This window comes from Dermacentor albipictus, chromosome 3 (genome assembly GCF_038994185.2).
Source record: "Dermacentor albipictus isolate Rhodes 1998 colony chromosome 3, USDA_Dalb.pri_finalv2, whole genome shotgun sequence".
Classification (NCBI taxonomy): domain Eukaryota; kingdom Metazoa; phylum Arthropoda; class Arachnida; order Ixodida; family Ixodidae; genus Dermacentor; species Dermacentor albipictus.
Window position 1 is genome coordinate 114,747,057 of NC_091823.1, and position 21,712 is coordinate 114,768,768.

Genomic DNA, 21,712 nt, shown 5'->3' on the forward strand with positions numbered 1-21,712 from the left:
GTGTTCGTAAGGGGGGGGGGGGGGGGTACTTTACCGATCCAGCCCGACTTAACAATGATCCTCTTTGGTGTCCCTCCAAATCGCCGCCTGGCTACTGCCCGTGCGGCCGGACTAGCGCGTTCTCCCTCGGGGATGTATCGAGCACGTAGTGGGTGCTTCGCGTATGCAGGGATTCTCGCGCGCCGCATTCTGTGAACAACGCTACGGACCACATTAAACGACGCAATGCGCCAGGTTTGATGCGCTGGCGAAATTCAAAAGTCAACACTGTTGTCGAATCAAATACATTTCATTGAGATTTATTACGTAAAACTAAATAATTTATAGTATATTTATTTTTATTGCTATTTTGTTTTGTTGTAGTCCCAGTTTCTGGCATCAACGCTTCAGATGCGTAGTGTTAAGTTTAAACGGATCGCAATAGATAGCGGGACTGTTTCGATGAACTGTCTTACGTACCCTCGTGCGTTCATGCGTGACGACTAAGACGCTTCCCGTTGCCGAAACGTTTCCTCCACGCTGAAATACATAGCCTTGCCTTGCTCGGACAATGTCGATAGCGTGGTCTTTATCATCCTGTCTTGTTCGTCTTACGCCGTTGCACTTGCTCATTCTGGCAGATGGGTAATAACCAACAACGGTTAAAATGGGCATATTCCGTCGACTCCGCAGCGCGAACTCGGGCACCGGGGCCAAATGGCGTATATCTGGTTTTGATGGCCGTTTAATGCTTCAGTGGCTACTTGAAAGTGCGTACGTGACAGCACTACAGCGTGGCCAGTGCTGAAGAGCGAAAAGCCGTGTAGCTGAGATGCCTTCACTCGAGCGTCACTGACTTCGCAGATTACCTTCCCGCGCACCTTCGATTGACTTGTAATGAGGAAACACTGCATCCTGAGCTGGCGTTAATCGGCAGCCAAGTGGGAGTTTCGTCATGCTGCCGAAAAGGTTGCCCCCCCCCCCCTTCTCGCACTCGTATTGTTTACGTTACGTAAAATGAACTGTGTACTGAATGAACTGAGCGGAGGCGCTAAGGACAGCGCGCGCAGTATACAGTCTCGGAGCCCATGCTCAAGCTATCGCTCGGAGAGAGCGCGTAAACTTTTATTTCAAATCAACAAGATTTGAGTCCGGCGTCTTTTTAGTGGGTCGGGGCACCCGCCGCGGACGCGGTTCCGAGACCTTGTCTCGAAGCGGCTTCCTCGGCTCGCAGGACGGCCCAGAGTTGTGCTGCCAGGTCAGAGCTGAGCAGTGCGGTCATCCAGCGTGACTGGAGGCTGGCGGTGGAAGAGACGGAGGGGTCGGCACTGCCCGACTTGTTTGTTAGGTCCCGACACTCCCATAACATGTGATTTAGTGTGGCAACCTCGCCACACGATGTGCATCTGTTTGTAGTGTACATGTCTGGATACATGGCGTGCATGAGTCTGTTTGTAATCGTCTGAAGTGTACTGCTTGCGTCCTGTCTAACCTAGCGTGAGGGAATGGGTATATGCGTCTTTGTAATTGGTAGTGTGCCGTGATGTCGTGAAAACTGGTCATACGATCCCCCCATGCCCAGACGTTTGCAGTACCCCGCGGGGGCTCTTCCTCCGATGCTGCTCGGTGAGTCAGGCCTCGACAGCGAAGGCATTTAGAACGCTTCAAATGCCGAAATCCCATGGAACGAGCGTATCCGCGCGCGTGGATGTCTATGTGTGTATGCGTTTTTGCCCCAGTGCGAAGCCTTTTCCCTTTCTCTGTACCGCGCACTGCGTGTGGGAGAGCGAGCGGCGTTCGAGGCCACGGCAAGCGCAGACATGACGACCGAGCACCGGCCGCGCGTGCTTCGGCCGACAGTTTCCTCCCTCCCTTGGGCGAGGGAGCTCCCGGTAGGAACTCTCTACTCTTGACTCTGCTGTGACGTTGTTCGTTCTACGTCGCCTCGTCGCTACCTGGGCCTTCTCCGCTGGTCTACCTGGTCAAGCTCTAGACCTCTGAGACAGAGCTAACCCTAGGACTGAGGAACCCCCGTGCAGCATGTGTGGCAGTCTTTTGGGGGCTCGAAACATTCCGGAGCCGAGGAGGTGAATCCTCGTCAACCTACACTACCTTGCACCGTTTGCGAGGAAACGAAAGTCCCGCCAAATCTGCCAAGAATCGGCTCTGATCAGGCGCAACACGGTGCGGCACGTGAACTTTTGAAGGAACGTGGAAATATATGCGCAGGTTCACGTCAGCTTACTCGCTTAATAATTCATTTTGCGTTAATTGGCATGCAATATTTAGTGGATACTCTTGTTGCTTCCTTTAAGCGCGTATTAGCAAGAGGTCCCTTTGTCGTCGCGGTCTACGTTGTTTCCGTGTCTCTACTTACGCCACGTAGTCTGCTTTGTAACGGCAATAAACTAAAACCGAAATGCATTCCCACACAAGCTCCCACGCGCCATCTCTTCCCGCATGCGCTCTCGTCTGCCTCCCTGTTTCCTACGCCATGCTCTCTCTCTCTCTCTCTCTCTCTCTCTCTCGGCAGTGCGCGCCGAGTTTGTGAATAGCGAGAATCAAGCGAGCGTATTATTACCTCCGCGCGCACACGTAAGCGGGCGGAGGGTTTGGAGGCTTTCGCGAGGAGCTCGCTGCGATCAAAAAGTTGAACGCGCTGCTCGGCGAGAGCGGGTCTTGCGTGACGGCGTCGGTTTGTTGTACAGAGCCTGCGGAGTGAAACGGGAGCAGCGGCAGGCGAACGTAGCGACGAGAAAGAAAGGGTGCGCGAGGAGTTTTTCTCGGAGATGAGAAAAGGCGCGCGCGGTCGGATAAAATGAGGCGGAGCGCGGCTTTGTGGCGGCGGCGCGAAACCGAATCCCGATAAAAACGAGGAGCGGGCGCGAGCTCGAGCCTCGACGGAGCAGCGGGTGCTGCTTTGCTGGCTGGATGTGTGTGTGTGTGTGTGTGAGGGGGGAGGGGGGGGGGTGGCTGCGGTTCGTTGCCTGTCGGGTTTTGCGCGCCGCTCGGCCGGAGCCTTGTTGCGCGCTCCGCGCGCGATATTCGTAGATGCTGGAGAGCGCGAGCGCCTTCTCCGCACCTCTCTCTCTCTCTCATGCTGCGTGCCGTCGTTTGCCACCATCAGAGATTCGTATCCGCGACGCCATGTTTCTCGTTCCCTCATCCTGTCTTTCTTTGTTATTTTCCCCCCCGTTTTTTTTCTTTCATTTTTCTTTGGAGTGCGTTCCTTACATCGCCTTCATTCTCAGCGAATGTACTACGTATACAGCGGAAGCAGCTACTCGTTCCGGCGCGTGTTCTTCCGTACGCCGCGTTCATTCTTCGCGAATCTGCGATTCCCGAGGAGCAGCTACAACTGACTGTGATGTATGGAGATTCGCGGATAACAGGGATGCTTTGAATAAAACTGGGATCTTTCCATCTATGTGCTTTTCTTTCTTTTAACAGAGAAGCTGTATATGGCCAGTTTTGAGCGTATCGATGTCCGTATACTGTTAGATATGGAGCTGGTTCCTGAGGCTACTTCGAGTTCCCCAAACCGCTTCGAGTGGCAGCACAGCTAATTGAGGAATGCGGAAGCAGGAAAGCGCATTCCAGAGAAGCGGCCGAGCAAACAAGTTTAAGGCAACAAGTTCGTGCGTCGCCGGGATTAGAAGGGGGCCTGGGACAATGGAGCGCAATCGACCCCCTTCGTCTTTGAAGAAGGCTGTTGCCACCGCTGCGGAGCCGAGTCGCCGGGATTTGCAGGTGGGCGTCGGACAATGGAGCAGGTGCAGCCCCCCTCCTTCTCCGGCCTAGAAGTGATTGCCCGTCTGCGTGGCAAGACCGCAGAGAGCCCCGACAGGTGTGCCCCGCGACACGGGCGCCTACCATTGGTTGCAAGTGGCGTCATCGGAGTGGACTCTCCCATTGGTCAAACATGACGTGACTTGCAGTGCTCGAAGGGCTTATAAGGAGCCTTCCAGAGAGACCTGAGGATGCTGGGACATGCCCTGATTCCCCGATTCACCTCTCTCGAACTTCTTGCCGCGGGCCGCAGCGTCCGAGTTGCTGCCGGCCCGTAATGACTGTACGTCTGTTAGTTGACGCTCACCTCCTTGTAAATAATGTAGAATAAATCCCTCCCAAGTTTGGGTTTCCATCCCGAAGTCCGACCTCCAACCCCTACATCTGGTTGGCAGCGGTAGGATCGCCTCCGAATGCATCAGCTGGTGGCAGCGCTACGAATCAACCTTCGTCGAGAGAGATCGTAAAGAACCGGGAAGAGCGAAGAAGAGAGAGCCTTCGTCGAAAGAGGTCCGAAGAGACTGGGAGTATCGAAGAAGGAGCGAGCCTTCGACCCAGGGAGTCCGGAAGGAACCGGCAACAGCGGACGAACGAACCGGATGGCAGGGTGCTGCAACCGTAAGTGAGCGCGTGGTTTTTTTCCTTATGATTCGCCAGACTCAAAGGTTGTGTGTTCAATTTTGATAGTTCTGGGAATCGGGAGTTTGTTGCATTGTGTGTTTGCACAAATTAATAAGGAAAACAGTTTTAACCACCTGTCGGGGCAGCTGCCATGGATCTTAGAAGGTTGACGAGGTTAGACTTGTTGTTGGTGTGCGACGATTTGGGAGTTGAGGCGGACGAACGGATGGAAACGCCAGCTATCATAAAGGCGATTAACGATAGTGGCAATGATGATGAAAGTATTAGGCTTGCTTGGGAGGTGATACAGGAGCCACGGGAGCGTGTGCGTCGTGTACGTTTGCGAGAGCGTCGTGAGCTTAGGAGTGAGCGTCAGCGTGAAGAACGCGAGAATGAACGGAAGCAGGAGCTTCAAGAACTTACTCTTAGGTGTCAGCGTCACGAACGTGAGAAGGCACGCGAACGTGAGCGAGAGGAAAAGTATGAGAGAGAAAAGGCAGCACTGATCAAAGAGCTACAGTATTGTGATCAGTTATTGGCACAGAGACAACGGCTGTCTGAGAATTCTGTAGGTAGTACAGAGCGAAAGAATGAGGCAGCATCGAGCAGATTTTCGCCAGAAGCCGACGAAAAGAGTAGTGCCTGTGAGATTGGCTGCCGATTCATAAGTGAAGGGAAAACGCTAGCTGCTAACGATGCCTTAGTGGCAACAGAGGCCGTTAAAGGCCGTAGTGAGAGCGACGAGGTGCTGTGCCAACAGATGACTGTGGAGACAGCTAGGCCAGCTGCGAACAAATTGGCACAGTTACCGAGCGTGTGCGTCGCTGGTAATGTTAGCGAGGTTGCTAGCGAAGAGAAGGGCACTTCTGACCCGACAGAAGCGAGCACCCATGTAGAGCCAGATGTGCGTGCAGAAGTGAAGTGCGAGCTGGACGATGCAGTTGAGAATAGTTCTCGGGGTGGCGAGCTCCCTAGCTCACGAGAGAACAACTGCATTGTTCAGGGATCGGTGCGGCTCTCCGCCAGTCTAGGTAGCCTAGAGAGGGATGATTCAGTTATTAATCATTCGGACTGTGCGCGTGAGACAGCGATCGATACCGACGGGCTGTGTGCCGAGGCACAGCGTGCGCTGGGCAATGTAGCAGAGGGCAGTTCGCGAGAGTGCGAGTTGTCTTACTCGAGTAAAGCCTGCTGCATTGTGCCAGAGTCGGTTGAGCTGTCCGCCAGTCGAGGCAGAGAGAGAGTAGATTTAAATGTAAATCACTCAGACTGTGCGGGTAAGAGGCCGATCCGGGCCGACGAAATGTGTACCGGCCAGCACGAGGCACGAGGCGACATGAAAACGAGTGCAAAGAGAAAGCGCCGTAAAAAGAAGCGCGGTAAAGACCGAAAGTCGGTAATTAATGTAGCGCCGCCAAAGATGGCGAGAAACCCAAAAGGGCAGGGCGCGAGGAAGAAGGTGCGGTCGTCTAGGACGACGTTGACGCATCCAGAACGTTCGAGCCACAGGTCAAAGGGGGACCGCGAAGAATGTTCTGCACGGACGCGGACAAAGGGCACGAGGCAGTTAAGCTCCTCGTCGTTCCGTAGTTCTTTTCATAGCTCAGCGTGCAGTTCGAAGAAACGCGAGGTGGCAGGACGAGACCAGGTGGGGAGTAGCGACGCGGTCAATCGAGTTTGTATTGAAAGCGGGGCGCGAGGACGCAAATTGGCAGGAGAGCGTAACGTCTTGGGGGAGCTGATAGTTAGTCAGTCCTTTTGTTGTCTCTCGGCAGCCAGAGTAGCTTTCAGACTACGTCCACCCCGCGTACGACTCAAAGTATGAGTCAGACGTAAGCGTTTGGAAAGGGAGGCCAGGAGCCCTTCCGTAGAAATGCAGTGTCTTGTTTTGTTATTTTGAGCATCGGAATGTTTTCGCGAATTGAGACTAGGATTTCTTTCAATGTGTATGAGCTTTGTTTATGTTTTCGTTCGAGAAGCTCCGTGATTTGAAAGATGAGGTTTATGTAAACATGTAGTCTCGCGATATGCTCATTAATAAGTAAATAGGCTTTTTTTGTGTGTTTGAGTAACCAAGGGTCAAGGTTATTGTTAAGAGGCCTATCGTAACGCGCGTGTGTGTTATTTAACCTTCTTTCTTTTTAAGTGTTTTTGAATTTTGTAAGGTTAAGCGCGTAGGTTTTTAGTAAGTGCATGATTTGCACGGAGAAGCGTTCTTAGTTCCATTAGCGCGTGTCCTGTGTGGACGGAAGGAAGCAGACTTTATGACTGGGTTGCTAGTGTGTGCGTGAGGGCAGCCGTGTATTCTGACTTCTTTAGTGAACGTGAGTGGAAAGAGTTAGTAGAAGACGCATCATTTTAAGAGTTCCGCGGAGTGTCTAAGTCCCGCAAGTTTAATTGTTCGTTTATGTCACGTGTCCTGTAGGACTTTCAGGAAAGAAACGTGAGTAAGCGTGAATGAAAAGTTTGCCTACAATGCAAGTACGCGTTTTGTTTAGTGACCACAAGGCTAGTGCGCTTGTGATTACGTACTTGTGAGGTTGACCAGATTGTTCAGTGGCACCAATACGTGTGATAAGTACGCCACTGCGATAGATTGGAAACATGCTGTTCGTGTAGTTAGGCCACTTAAGTTATGTTCGGCTGTTTTCATTTGTTGTTTGCATCGTCAACGACCCTTTTGTTTTGCAACAACAATAGTACTCTGGTCTTGTCGGCAATCGAGGAGAAATGGATAGCTGTTTGGAAGGGTGGTTGGAACTGTTGTCGAAATTGGGGAAATAAAAGATCAGGGTTGATTTTGACTCAGTAATAGTCTGGCGAGTCAGGGGTGAAGAGCCTGCGCTTACGCGTGGTGCAGCGCTGTGCTGTTTTGTTTGTTTGACGTCTGTTCTCCAGGGCCAAGGATCCCGAAGTTCGTCAAACGAGGCTCGACCCCAGTACCCTGCAGCTTCTTTCAGCGTTCCTCCTGGCCAGCGAATTGAGTTCACCGGCCATTCAGAACAACCGGGGCGAGGACGAGCTGTTAGATATGGAGCTGGTTCCTGAGGCTACTTCGAGTTCCCCAAACCGCTTCGAGTGGCAGCACAGCTAATTGAGGAATGCGGAAGCAGGAAAGCGCATTCCAGAGAAGCGGCCGAGCAAACAAGTTTAAGGCAACAAGTTCGTGCGTCGCCGGGATTAGAAGGGGGCCTGGGACAATGGAGCGCAATCGACCCCCTTCGTCTTTGAAGAAGGCTGTTGCCACCGCTGCGGAGCCGAGTCGCCGGGATTTGCAGGTGGGCGTCGGACAATGGAGCAGGTGCAGCCCCCCTCCTTCTCCGGCCTAGAAGTGATTGCCCGTCTGCGTGGCAAGACCGCAGAGAGCCCCGACAGGTGTGCCCCGCGACACGGGCGCCTACCATTGGTTGCAAGTGGCGTCATCGGAGTGGACTCTCCCATTGGTCAAACATGACGTGACTTGCAGTGCTCGAAGGGCTTATAAGGAGCCTTCCAGAGAGACCTGAGGATGCTGGGACATGCCCTGATTCCCCGATTCACCTCTCTCGAACTTCTTGCCGCGGGCCGCAGCGTCCGAGTTGCTGCCGGCCCGTAATGACTGTACGTCTGTTAGTTGACGCTCACCTCCTTGTAAATAATGTAGAATAAATCCCTCCCAAGTTTGGGTTTCCATCCCGAAGTCCGACCTCCAACCCCTACAATACCAAAACCCGCGTGCCGATCCCGAGGATAGTGCGATACTGGGCTGACCCGCGGCAGAAGTGAAAACACGCTTCGAGCACTCCGCGAGCTTGCAAAAATAAGTTTAATGCCTTGCGTCCGAATAGAACCCGTATCAGATGTTAAGCTGATAGGAACAGATAGCACACTTTGACTAGCGTCTGCCATGTCTACGTTCGCTCCGCCCTCTCTTTGTCGGCTTTCCAAGCGCTTACGTATCTCTGTTCCTTTCCTTCCGCTCCTCCGCGGTAGCGGTCACGTCGAAACGTCACGCGTGTCTAGTTTCCTCCGGCTCCTTGGGGCGGTGGTCCCACGGTCCACGTGAACGTATACAAAAATCACGGTAAATGAGTCCGTACCTATGTTGAAAATTCTGTGTCGCCTCTGTGTCGTATGCTAAACAGCTTTGCTGGTCATCCGCCTTCACAGAATGGATTGGCTCATGATTTTTTTTTTTTTCGTTTCGCCGTAGTCTACTCGTGAGATGCGTACTCGAGCTCGGCATGTAGAGGGGCCGATGTTCAAGACCTGGGATGCGAGAGTTTTGCCTTAGTGCAATCGTTTAAACTATAGTGGACGAGTGTATGAACACAGACCGTCAGCGAAACGCGAAAGCTGAATAAGAACAAAAGAGAAAAGAAGCAGAAAGCTTAATTATTACGAGTGAATTCCTAAATGTTGCACCAAAACTGCATGTTCAACGTTGACCGACGCCACTGTCGCTACGCTGGCGAGCATAGAAACGTAAGTACGAGTTACAGTTGATATCGTATTGTTTGGTTTCCAATTTGTCCTGACGCTGTGTTTACGTACGTTAACGCCGTCATAGTGAGCAGCAGGTGATTATGTGATGATTGTGCACTGTGCTCTTCTTTAAGTGATCTTCACTTGGTAGCACATTTACTCTTTGTGTGTGAAAACTTGTCGGCACAGACATTTGTGTGTCCTGCCAAAGTTACAGTAGTGTGCGCGACTGATTTCATCATCTATCGCCTATCAGGCCATTATACCGTGATACCGAGAAGCAATTATACCGTGAACAGCAACCTGCAGAAACCTGGTGGCACGTCTCGACTGGCGGATGAAGTGACCAATCACGGGCTGAGTAGTTTCCCCACATGCGGAGTACTAGATGCGGGAAGGCCAACTCCCAGCATCGTTCGGCTTCGCCCGTAACGTGTGGTGCAGCGTGGCAAGCGTCTCTGCCTGAGCGTAGACGCTGAAAACAGTGTGGAATGGAAAGTTGTAGATAAGTGTGGTGTGACATTTCGTACGCTGTCGTCGTGTCGGGGCGCGCGCGCTGTGGACGCTGTGTGGCTGTAGACGTGACTGTATCGCGACCACGGAGGTGATCGCAACTCTTCCAGCGTAGGCATATGGTCGCCGGGTGATTTGTGACAAGACCTGGTGACGAAGTGGTCACCGCATTGGTCCGTCCTACGACTCTGCAGTAGCTCCGCAGCATGTACGCGAGAATATCCGCGTGCGTCGGGCTCACTTGCGAGATATTGGGGATGGGGGTAGGGGGGATGCACGGAGCCTTCTCATTACCCCTGTAAAGGGTGCTTCGCCGCTGGAAATGTTGTTGTGCGGCAAAACATTGGATTCAGGCTGTGCCGAGAAGCCAACTTCAATAGCGGTCATGTCTCGGCGTTTAATTAGCGGTGGGTTTGTGTTCCATCTTTCAAAAACATTCATTAATATTTGCTCGCATGGTGTTGCCTATCGAATACCACCTCTTTTGTGGTAATTTTGAACGACTTATGAAGTTTTTTGCTTCACGCACGTTCATGAGAGAATCGTCTTGCGATCGCATTATGTGCGGCCGGACTTCTGCGATATTCAGGCCACTGAGAACCATCGCACCTCAGTTCCTGTTCTCATTGCGCGCGCTGTAACACGCGCGAGTGGTTTCCTAGTCCTATCACGATAACCGTTACGGCAGCTTGGGAGCCAAATGAACCGTTCCAGTTGCTTGCATTCGTTGAAGAACAAAAATGAGTTTTCTTTTCCTTTTCTCGCTTCCTCCGATCGACGAGTGCAGCTGGAGACCTGTTCCTTTCAAATCTTCTTCCGCACCGGAGTACAGGCGTCGAGAATAATCTACGGGTCCTTCGAGGTCTGCCTTGTTTCGTTACCGTCGTCCCGTTCGGACTTTATCGCAGCTCGTACTTGCTCTTTATGTGTATCTTTGTTTTTGTTTTTTTTTTTCCTTTGTGATTGCTCTCAGTTCGCGTAGGTCGTGCAGATATCGTGCTCGAAAAATCGCGAGCTTCCCGCAGGTCTCAAAGGGTAATTTCGCTGCATTGCGACGAAGCGCACTTCGGGAGCGTGGATGTACATTCGCCGAGAAAGGGGAGCCGGCAGCGGCGTCCCTCAGCGATAATGCGTATCCACTGGATGGTTGCTGTGTGCATATGCGCTCTCGTGCGATTACGTGTCGACCGCCCCGGTTCGTGAGGAACCCTTTGCACGAAATCACTCCTGTTCTCGCAGCATTAGGAATAATTTTGTAACCTTCGGGTATCCGCGAAAGAGATGTCTCAAAAAACGGCGAGTTCTTCCTTCTTTTCCTTTTTTTGCCACGATTGCGAGAGTAAGGTATCTGCTGCCTCGTTGGATATGACATTCGCGGTGGAGAAAGCGCGAGAAAGTAAGAATGGGAGCGCTCGCCGGCCATCTGGACCGGGACTGCAGCGGCAGTGGTATCTGCTTGCGCGATTGAGACCCCCGCGCCGCGAGAATTATGTGCGCGCAGGCCCCGCGGTCGGCGTTTCCGGGGTCATCTCTTCTCAAAAGAAAGCCTCCCTGAACCAAAATCATCCCTGCTCGCCCGCACATATATGCCTTCTCAAAGTCGCGCGAACAAAGTTTTGCCGATCGCAATGTTCCTTTGCGAGATAGAGTGCCGTCCCATGCGTCTTTACCTCTAGTTTTTTTTTATCTAGCCTGCAATGGCCCTGCACGCCTTAATTTCTTCTCTCTCTCTCTCTCTCTCTCTCTCTCTCTCTCTCTCTCTCTCTCTCTCTCTCTCTCTGCCTCTAGCTTGCTTATTCCGATGTGCTTGCGCGCGGTGGTAACATTCTAAACCTGGTGCCTCTCACTGTATGTGTGCGGTTTTTCTTTCTTTCGCTTGTTATTCGTGGTTCTCATCGTACATGCAGATTTGGCGAGCCGAAAAAAATGAAAAAAAAATAATCGCGCGTGGAGTAAGGGCAAAGAGTTGAAGAGAACCATTCTGCAACGACGCCTCGCGATGGCGCAGCGAGCGCAGTTGTCGCCTTATCTCGGGTGTGTTTCAGAACTTCTTCGTTTCCAACGGAGCCATTGCCGAGGCGGTGGCCGCACCGTGCGTTAAGCACGCGGGGAGACAAAAAAAAAGAAAAATTTCCGTACACCGGAGCTCGTTCCCGCCGTTCCTTCGAGCTGTGTTCTGTATCACCTTAAATTCTCCCTTTTTCTTTAAAACTTTTTTTCAAGCGCTTTGTCTTGTTACTTCCTCGCTGCGGGGCATGCTTAACAAAGGAAAACAAGCTCTCTCGTTCCGCACACCCCGTCCTCGTTCGCGTCACTCTTTCGTCTTGCGAAAAAGGGGGCGCGCCGTATATGCGTCGGAGCCAGATTGAGGAGAGAGACAAGCCTCGCTATGGGTGTGCGAGCGCAATCCCCAAACACACCCTCCTGCTCGAAGGCAAACTCCCCTTCGCTAACGCCGCATTGCCGCCCCCCCGTAGCTTTGCCGTCGCGTGTATGGCGGAGCGCCAGGGTGAGGGGAGTGCAAAAATTGAAATCGAAACGCCGCGCCCGCGAATATGCGCGCTCGCGGCCTGAAATAGGGAGGGGGGGGGGGGGGGGGAGGGGAGGGCTCGTGCAGGCAGCGCGAGCCCCAGCGCCGCGCGATTCACCACCCGGGCTCGGAGTCGCGCGCGTAATGTGGGTCTGCGGGAACGCGCGCGGCTATCGCGCCGCTCCTCGCGCCGTTCCAGAATATCCCCCTCCTCCTCCTCCTCCTCCTCCTTCTCCTCCTCCTCGGCTGCCCTCCGGCTCGACGACGCCGAAGGAGGTTGCGAATACGCGGCCCGTGTGCGGTGCACGCGCGGTTCGCCCGTGTTCATCGTCGTCCCCTCCTGCTTCCCCCTCCCTCTTCTCACTGCTTCATTGGCGGCGAGCGAGGGGGGTATCTTCTCAATGGCTCGCGGTTTGGCGAACAAGAAATTCAGCCCCGGCCACCCCTATAGCCTCCGCGCTATCTTCCTTATTCCGTGGGTGGCTCTGCTTGTGCCTCCGCAAGTTGCGCCGCTTCTGCCCGTTCTTGCTTCTCGCCTTCTTCTTAAATAGGCGGCGTTGCTTGTGCTCTTGAGGAAAGGAACAACTGCTCTCGCGGTGAGCTGGGTACGGAGAAGAGGGAGGGGGACACAGAAAAGCCATACTCGACACGATGTCGCAGTCGCCGTTCTCGAGAATGGCTCGGCCGCGGGGCGGACGCGTGGTTCGTTAGCGCCTTCACTGTCTTTTTTTTTTTTTTCTCGATGCGCCAAATCTGCATAGTGTGCACTGTCATGCCTTCCATTCCCCTTTTTTTCTGCCCCCATTACTTTTTTTTGTGTGCGCACGTGCATATGTGCGTATCTTGCGAGTGTGTGTAAGCACTAAAGGAAGGTTTCGCGAGACTCTGCTCTTCTTTCGTGTTTCTTTTTTCTTGCGGGTGACAGGCTTGTTTGAGTTTGACCGTGATCCAATCTTGTTCGCGGCGTTTGGGCCGGGCCGTTTTAACGGTTACGGCCTGGCGGGCTCATTGGTCGGGTGTGCTGGTCGTTGTTGTCGAGTCGTTCTCTGTTCCGCACCTTCGTCATCGCTCCAATTTTCTCTTTCCTCCGCGCAACATCTTGGCGTTGCTGCTACAAGTTTTTCGCGACCCCGTCTTCTCCTCCCCCCCATTTCTCCGAACCGCCCTCGCTTTCACGTGGCCCTGCATGCAGTGTGGACCCCTTTCTTCCTTAGCCGTCGCCGCCGCCACTGAGGCCCTTGCGTGTGCCTTCTAAAACTGCGCTCCCACCACCTTTCCGAGTCAGATAGGAGAGAAAACGGTGCAATAGAAAGGCGTCCTTTGTGTGTGTGTGTGTGTGTGTGTGTGTGTGTGTGTGTGTGTGTGTGTGTGTGTGTGTGTGTGTGTGTGTGTGTGTGTGTGTGTGTGTGTGTGTGTGTGTGTGTGTGTGTGTGTGTGTGTGTGTGTCGAGACGTCCCCTATAACTGTAGCTGCCGCCCTTCTTATCTTTCGTTATTTCTTTTTTCGTATCCTACTTCTCTTGCCATTGCTACTGTGATGATTATTCGCCTGCCCATGGCGCCGATACTCACGCGACAAGGAGAGCGGTCGTGTGTGAGGGTAACAACGGGTAACGCGAGTGATCGTCTCTTTCATTTTTTCTTCGCTTCGTTCCCGAACCCTTGGCGTACACTGCTGCCGCACTCCTTTGCCGACGTTTTTGCCCGGACATATCTGCGTGGCGCATCGCAACTACGCGAGCGCGCGCGGCGTTCACATATAGCCGTTATAGCCCGAATAGTCGCTTCGTACGCAGGTTTTTTTTTTTTTTTGTCCGCTGACAACACGCGCTGGAACAGTTAACGCTCCGCACACCACGACCTACGCGATGCCTGCTGCGAGAGCGTCTGTACCTTGTGCGTTTTTGACAGTTTTGCGGTGTGGCATTGTAGACAGAGGCGACGACGAGGGTTGTATGTAGTTTGCGTGCTGTCGAGCTTCCGAGCACGAATGCGTTTACTGCTAGTATTCTTAGTACGAGAAAAGTATCTATTCTCGAAGCATACCCAAAAGGTGACAAGGAATAATAATGGAATACGTATTGTAACTCTTTTTCTAGCAGAATGTTACAGTAGAATGTAGAAATAGTACAATCGACGAGGGCACAAGAGAAATGGACGGAATCGTTGTTTCTTCCTTTTCCGCGAACTCGTCGCATTATAATGGAATGCCAACACACCCGGAAAGGACCGTAGGGAACGCTCGCTTTTCAGAAGCACTTGGATTCAAAGATAATGGGAGCGTTAGCTGGACAGCGGTCGAGATAAACAAGATACGTTTAGAATATCGGTGGACAAAAAAACAAAGCAGAGGAGAGATCGACGGATACGGGTCGTTACAGACATATGTAACTGTGAAAAGTGGAGATCTATAAATTTCAGTGAAGAGAGAAACTATCAAGGAGGTATAGGCAAAATGCTAGATTACATTAGATTTCGTAAAATCTGATTAGCTCAAACAGGCTAAGTGACTATTTGTCGCGACCCTGTTTCAGAGGTGATTTCGAAGGGCAGCTGAATTTATCGCATAGCTGGTGAGAGGTGAAAAAAAAGGGGGAGAGAAACTGAAAGTCACCTAAGCTTCTCATACATACATATTACATGGAACGAAAAAAAAAGAAGTCTGAGGACACCTAAGCAGTTCTTGTGGGATGTGAATGCAAAAGCATTGAATGACCATTTGAACGCCGCCGAGCGGTCCTTCAAGTTGTGCTGCCGAGTATGTCTCGAGCTTTGCGATCAAACTGGTGCCGGTTATTTTTTTTTCCTTTGTGCGGCTTCTACGTTTGCGTGTTGGCGGTAGACTGGAATCATGTAGACGATATTGCTGAGAAATCGAGGACGCTGCACGTGACCGGCGTCCTATGCGGCGAGAGACCGAGGAAGCAGCAGCAGCGACCACCAAGGCCCTCAGGCGCGCGTAAGCAGCTAATCCGAGTGGGGTGAGAGAGAGAGAGAGAGAGAGAGAGCGGCACGCGCGTGTCACACGACTGCCTCTCCGACGAGAACCCGTCTCGCCTCGCGGCGTCGCGTCGCCGTATCTGCTCCGTCGAGGCGTGGTGTGACGTGGCGTCGCGGTGATGCCCTCTCCCCTCACGCAACACCTGGTGCGCTACCACAGCAGCGGGTGTTCCGATTCTCCCGCTTGCTCCGTCCAGGCGCGCGTGACGTGGCGTCGCATCCAGTGGGAATTTAAGTGCCGTTTCGCCGCTACAGACGCCGGCTAGTTCGCTCATTGACCATTTGATTCTTTCGCATAAAAAAGGTGTAGTTTGTAAGACACGTATTCAAGACTTAGACCAAGGTTCAAGGACATTCTCCTCTTTCTAGCCCCCCCCCCCCCACACACACACGTACACATTTAATAAACAGCGCTCGCCTGATAGAATTGCGTATTGGCAACACGTTTGCTGTTGCCTAAAATCGGAAGCTGCAGTGATTTTTCGGAGCACGTGCAGTTTTTTTTTTTTTTTTGCAAATGCAACATGCACAAAGACGACAATCCTTGTGGCTGTTGCATTGTGAACTAGGCGACCGCATGTGTTCCCGATGCTATTGGCTCTTGGCTTGCTCAGTGACTGTAATTGTGAACCGGCCCAAATGGATACCTTATTATATTGAAATCACGCCGCGAGTATCGAGGAGTGGCATTGTATCATGGAGCAGGTGAGGTTTGCCCCTCCTTCGTATAACGATGAAGTGCAATGTATTGTGGCCAACTATATCGCACCGATGGCGAAGATGCCGCCGGGAGCAGCGCGTCTCAGCATCGGCTTCGGAACTCCTGCCGTCTTGCGTGGCCGCACCCGATATCCAAAGCGTTTGTGGAGCAACGCTTGTTGACGCCGCATTGGGCGTCTTGCAGTGTCCTTGGGCGCTTCGTAACCTCTTCCTGTATAATTAACAAGTACTCACGCTACACTCGAGTGACTGTAATGGGACGCCATTACGTGCTCCTATCAGCTATCAGTCTATGCAGTCTTACGCGCAAAGCGCGTGATTGAACACTACACTTTTGTGATTACTGGTGTGTCTGTCGTATTAGAACCCTTTCGAGGACACACATCGTTCGCTGTTATCAGGAGTGGCCCAGCCACGTCTTTGATTACACTGCCTCCGGGATGTGTCTAGACAACTTGTACTCGTCTAGACGCTCGACGGGGACGGCACGTCAAATACCATGGAGGTACAGGCGAAGAAAGCGTCGCATTAAAAAGCTTCTCCCTACTTCTCGAGTGTCGCGAAATCTGCCATCTCGGTCGCACTGTGCGTGCCCTCTGAGATATGCGCGCGCGCTTACTTGCGCGTTTCCTCGTCTCGGAGGCAGTGATTTGTTCTGTTCGGCCGTCTCTTGCTTAGCGAGCCTCTTACCAGCGTCCGCAGTGATAATAGACGCGGACGGACTTCGGCACCGCGCGAGCGTGACCCGTGGTACTATTCAGGACATTCAAATTCCGCCGTATTTTCGGATTCCGCGATGTTGGCGTTTTGAACCAATGCGAGGTGATGTAGCTGCCCCGTGAGCCAATCGGGTCAGACAAGATGGCGAATTTGGGTAACATGCCGTAATTTGACATTTCTAGAATTTAACGCCCGCTGCAGTGACACCCCTGGCCGACTGATGTCGAAGCGATATAGCTTCTTCGCCACTTCGGCCACTTGTCCGTGTTTCTTCACGACGCTACAAAGACGCCGGCCAGCTTCCACGCCGAAAATGCATGCGTCGAAAGTCCCTTGTGTTTCAGGCTTTAGAATGACCCCTTCTTTTTCGTGCCTACGAGCTCACCTTTTCGACTCCTGGACGCGGGTGCACGCCGCTTTCCTATAGGGGGCATATTGCAAGTACGCCAATGTGCTTTGGTTTCGGTGCACATTAGCCCGTTTCCTTACCATAAAAAAAAAGATGGCCCTGATTTGAGGCTTTGGTAATGATTGTTTTTATCCAATCTACTATCATGGGTACAATAACATTATTGAACTATATCAGGAGAAAGGTAAAGGAAAAAAGCACTTTCCATCGATGCAGATTTTAAGTGTAAGTGTTCGGACCTAATATGTAATATAGTTTGTGAAAAACAATGTTTGCTAAAATGTAAGGGAATGTTTACAATGGTGCGCTGTTGTCACAAATAATATGAGAAAGACGTTCTTAAATGTGTGATATGTTTCGAATTTATTTGCCTATGTGGCACGTGAAAGGGGTTTTTTTTTTTTTTGCTAGTATGGGGGGACGTGAGCTACAAGAAGAAAAAAAATGTTTGCTGCGTAAACTGCCTCTTTCTGGTAGGTGCCACGAATGCTGGGCGAAACGTCACGCTCTGCTGACCCGACAGTATCAAGCCTCCATCCGACGCTATAGAGACACCGACAACAACTAAGAGTTGTAATAGTCCCAACAAATTTACGACATGCGAGTCGGCTCAAGAAAACGAGTCAGTCGTAAACAGGCAGAAAACGAAACTCGCCGCCGAACAGCTGACAATGGTTGGCTTTGGAGGTCTCCGTCGTCCGAATTTAAATGTCATTCTTGACACTGAACGGAGATTCACTGCTACTTGTAGCAGTCATTTGTCAACGCTGCATCGCGTCACGTATGAGGCGTGTGTGCAGCCTGGCTCCTCTATGGCGGTGGTGATGATGATGATGATGATGATGATGATGATGTCATCGCCCCCTTTGAAATGGGGCGGTGACAAACCATCGCCCAGCCTGTTGAGTTACTCAGATATGTTATACATGCTTTTTTTTTTATTCTAGCATTTTTGTATGCGTCTCGTTAATCATTTTTATCCCCCTCAAAACTTCTCTATCTACATTGTACCGCTACCTATGCCTGTAACGAATCCGGTCGCGTTAATCTAATCTCTTCCCCCTGCTTTTTTTTTCCACCTATGCTCCAAACGTATCTTGCTTATCTCGAGTGCTAACCGTTTTATGCTGCCGTCCACTTTAAATCCAAGCGGACCTACGGGTCACACTGGGTGAATCCTTTCGCATTCCATTAAGATGTGCTGAGTGGGCTCCTGATTTTTGCTGCAGCATACACTTGCCTCATCTAGTTGCGAATATTTGCTCCGGTGTGTTTTTGTCCATGGGCAACCAGCTCTAGCCTCAAATAGCAAAGCACCTCCCTTCGTGTTATCGTACAAATGTTCCATTCTAATTTCCTTCTTCTCATTCTTGAAAATCTCCGGGGTCTTTTTTGTTTCTATTATTTGCATCCAATCTATTGTGTCTCTTTCTCGCACTTTCTTTCTGATGACTCCTGGTTGTCTATTTATACTTTTAATTAGCCTGTGCTTGGTTTCCAACTTTCTTGACATCTTCCTCCATTCTGTGTCCACGCTTTTCAGGTACAGATACTTGTGCACTTTAGCCGCACATTTATTTTGATCCATGTTCCTGAGTCTTTATTCAAAACTAAGTTTGTTCTGCGCTTCTCTGAGCTCAAACGAGGCCCAAGCCATGTCACCCCGCACTGCCTCATTCGTGGTTTTGCCGTGGATTCCTCAAGCCAACCGGCCTACCGACCTTTGGTTAACTCCAGTTCCGTCAAGATATCCGATTCGACGCACGTAATGGTATTTGCGAACGTTAGCATTGGCACCATTACTACTTTCTAGATTCCGCGCACCACCTCATATTGTGGCCGCACAGCGTTCTGTGTTTCATTATTGCTGCATTCCCCTTCCCCATCCCCCTTTTTTTTTCGTATTATCTTGGTGGGTGCTAAAGTCTTTCCTTCGTTTATATATACGCCAAGGTATTTCTATTGCTTGACTACGGGCATGACTTGCTGTTGAAGTGACACCACGCAGTCTCTCGTGTCTCCATTGAATATCATGATTTCCGATTCCTCTGTGCTAAAACTTAAGGCCTAGATTTGTCGCTACGTTGCCACACGTATTCGCAAGTGTCTGTAAATCTCTTACGCTGGTGGCACTGCTTGCCTGCGCACGCTGCGCCATCTAGCGCCGCCGCCGCCACGATATCTACGAGGGGCCGCTTGTGTGAATGTTTATCCATACAAGAATGTCTGAATAGTTAAGACGCGGGTTGGATTCCGCCCAGCACGGGAGAGATCCTAAAGGATCCTTGTCTTTTTTTTTTTCTCTCGGTCTTTTTTTTTTTTGTCAGTGATGAGCGGCACATTCCCAGTGCAACGTTAACCAGTCACCCAAGTTGGCATCGAGGAGGTTCATTGAAGAACGCAACATAAACGCAACATACCCAGACCCAAATTTGTCCGACGGTCGGTTTCGAACTTGGTTCTCTCAGCACAGCAGCCCCATTCTCAAGACTCATTAGACCATTAACGGGCCAGTTACCCAAGTTGGCGTGAGAGAGGTTAAATGCGAACATACATACATACATACATACACACACACATACATACATACATACATACATACATACATACATACATACATACATACATACATACATACATACATACATACATACATACATACATACATACATACATACATACATACATACATACATACATACATACATACATACATACATACGCACAGACCGAAAGCTGAGTGGAGTTCGCAAATAATGCTAATCGCATGAAAATGCGCTCTGGCAGCCTGCGTATCTCGCTGTACAATGGAGTCAATAGACCTGGGAATTCCAGCTAGCGCCCCTCATGACCATGGCGGCCGATATGGAACAGCCTTTCGACCACATGCGTGTGCTATCACAGGAGTAGGCAAACGGCCGATAAGCCCTCGCATGCTAACATCCTACAATTTAATTGTAGGCTTTAGCATCGCGAAACTGCGCAGTGGGTTACGAGGGAGGGAGGGACTGCGTAGCGGCAGGCTTCTGATTAGTCCTTAGCCACCTGGGGTTCTTTAGCATACTATCGCATAGCTCAGTACGAGGTACAACGCGAATGCTCGTGGCGAAGCGGTTGCGCGTTGTATTTCATATACTGCATGCGAAAGTGCACCCCTCAAACGCACGGTGCGCAAGCGCTCATTTTTTTTTTCCTTTCTTTATTCCGCCCCGTCGAAATGCCGCCGGCGGAAATCGAACCCGCGACCTTGTGCTCAGCATCGGAACGCCACAGCCAGTGCGCCACCGTGGCGTGTGCCCCAGATTTTTTCTCTTGCAGAAAGAGTATTTAGTAGTACCGGTGGTTGGCTGTGGCTTTTTGCGTGTGAATTGCGAAGGCGGGCGCAAAAAGAAGCCCATCCAGCATGCACTTCGGAGGTAAAAATGGGCGAAAAGGAGTGGAGCGTCCGTGGTGCAGAAATCAACACAAGGAAAAAAAGAATGGGGAAAAACGGGAGAGGAAAGCTTGGGTCTCCTTGTTGAACAACCAGCGCGCTCACGTTTTTTTTTTTTCGTGTTCGTTATTGTTTTATAATTTTCTCCGTTTTCCCCTCCTCTTCATCATCTCTTCGCGGTGCCGCTCTTGTTTCAGCTAGAGAATTATGCGAGTCCAGATTGGAGAGGCCGTTTAACGAGGTGGTCGGCGGACAAGGGCGGCGCATTTAGAGGGCGCGTTGTTGCCGCACTTGTGTGTGACCGGCGCGGTGAGCTTCTTCGAGGCTTGTTTATATACGTATATATATCCCCTGTGGTGCCGTTTGCGTATTTTTTTTTCATACCGCCCTCGTCCGCCGACTTTGTTTTTGCCTTTAATGTACGAAGCGCGACCTAAGTGGTGTTTCTGCTTCCCGCACCCCGAACGGGGTAATTTATATAGGGCGGGCTTTTATCGGCCAAGACCAAACCGCGTGGGTACGTTGGGGCGAGCGGATGTGTTGAGAAAGGCTGCGCGCTTCTAAGCCTGTCAAGAGGCAGCAAGAACAACAGCAGCTGCAGTTGCCTTATTTCAGTACTTGCGCGGTTTATTGTCGTTTCTTCTTCTTTCTTTTTCTTTTTTCCTTTTTTTTTCTTTTGCGGTCTTGCGTATGGTATGCTACATATGCGCACGCGTGTGCGTTCGTCATCTCGAGCAAAAGCTGTCTGCGCCCCCAGGCAGCGGTGTAGTGCGGGTGCGCGCGCCGAAAGGGGATATTCGTTTAGCGCGTTTCGCACGAGGTTCGCGGACCCTTCCCCTACACAGCGGACAGCGGATGCGCTGCTGTTGTTTCCGCCAGCTCGCGCGTACTTCACCCTGCTTCCCTAACAACTTAACAGATTTCGTCTTCTCTTTCTTGTTTTTTTTTCCTTTCTCTCTCTTTCTTTTTATGTTCGCCCGCTGTTTCTTCGAGTCCAGCATGCGTTTGCCTTTTAGGACTCCCTCTCCCCCCGTCAGGTCATTTCGTTTTCTTTTTTTTTTGTTCTTGTGGTTCACGGTGCTTTCTTTTTTCTTTACTACTTCTCCAGCTTGTACTCTTCTCGCTGTAGGCTCGGCTTCAATTTCTCGCTCGATGCACTCTCGAGACAGTTTTCCCTTTCTTTTTTGCCACCGTGGCCCGAAGCGCTGGTGCTGCGCAGAGCAGTTTGTTGTCGGTCGCGTACGAGCTGTCACGCGAAAGTGCGTAATTGGCGGCATCGTGCGTGGGGCGAGGGGACGCCTGGTTATCTGCCACAGCGGACCGCGGACGTATAACGCGGCGGCGACATTTTAAGCGATTTCCTGGGGAAGTGTCGTATCGTTTCGTTGCATTCTCTTTTTCTCTCTTCCTCCCTTTCGAAGTAGGTTACTCGACACTTCACCTATTCAAAAGTGCTCCCTGTTTTTACACCCTCGGATCATTTTTTTAGGTTTCTTTTCTTTTGTCGTATGCTCATTCATCAGTTTGTTCTTGCT

At 51.3% G+C, this 21,712-nt stretch overlaps 1 protein-coding gene and 1 pseudogene across 1 annotated transcript in view; one reads left to right on the forward strand and one right to left on the reverse strand.

Annotated features, from left to right (window-relative positions):
• The window catches only part of LOC135916869 (transmembrane 9 superfamily member 1-like), a 128,743-nt gene that overhangs the window by 37,600 nt on the left and 69,431 nt on the right, over nucleotides 1-21,712 (forward strand). The gene's annotated exons all lie outside the window — the stretch shown is intronic.
• On the reverse strand, nucleotides 8,097-8,277 carry LOC135916910 (U2 spliceosomal RNA; annotated as a pseudogene).